The sequence below is a fragment of the Rhinichthys klamathensis genome, unplaced genomic scaffold (genome assembly GCF_029890125.1).
Source record: "Rhinichthys klamathensis goyatoka isolate OS25496 unplaced genomic scaffold, OSU_Roscu_1.1 h1tg000229l_1, whole genome shotgun sequence".
Classification (NCBI taxonomy): Eukaryota; Metazoa; Chordata; class Actinopteri; order Cypriniformes; family Leuciscidae; genus Rhinichthys; species Rhinichthys klamathensis.
Window position 1 is genome coordinate 3,532,892 of NW_026606753.1, and position 931 is coordinate 3,533,822.

Here is a 931-nt window from a genome sequence, read left to right on the forward strand (position 1 = left end):
ACCTTCTTCTGGTGTAGTACCGTACCGCCACCTACTGTTTACTGTGCTATCAACACAGGCCATCTTAGACTAAATGCCTTACTGACCAAAAAAGACAATATCTACTAAAGCATCTCATGGGTTTCTTTAATATAAATGTGAAATTTGGAAAGCGAGGAAAATTATTTGTATGTCAATGACAATGATTTTTTAAAATGTTTTTGAAAGAAGTCTCTTATGTGTACCTATTTGATTAAAATACAGTGAAACAGTAATATTGTGAAATAGTATTACAATTTAAAATAACTGTTTTCTGTATTTAAAAAAAAAAGTAATTATTCATGTGTGATGGTAAAGCTGAATTTTCAGCATCATTACTGATGGTCTTCACTGCAGTCTTCAGTGTCACATCACATGATCCTTCAGAAATCATTCTATCCTGATTTGGTTATCAAGAAACAGTTCAGATGATTTTTTTTTTTTTTTTTTTTTTCTGTTTAATACTTTGTAGTGTATATGGCTTTACTACGATCTATAGTCTTTTAACAAAATTTGGATTTGACAAAACTATGTGTAATTTTTGACCATCGACATTTATGAATGTGATATTTCTGTCTAACTGTTGTACAATAACGACGCACGGACGTTAACCTCCAGGGGGCGGTTGGAGAACTGTAAAACAGGGGAATAAAACGTCCTATCCTCCATAATAGCAAACGCGATAGCAGTCCTCATTCTACGTTGTGCAAATAATGTTCTATGATCTAAACGGATTTCGTAAAAAACAAACAAAACAAAACAAAAAAACAAGAAGAAAGAATGCCCTAAGAGGAAATGAAAGAAAATAATGATTTCACAACAGTCCAGTAGCTGGCACTGTGCACATGGCATGCGCATTTCCAATAAACCAAAGACGAAGAAGAAGAAGAAATGCGTTTCCGTATGTCACGTG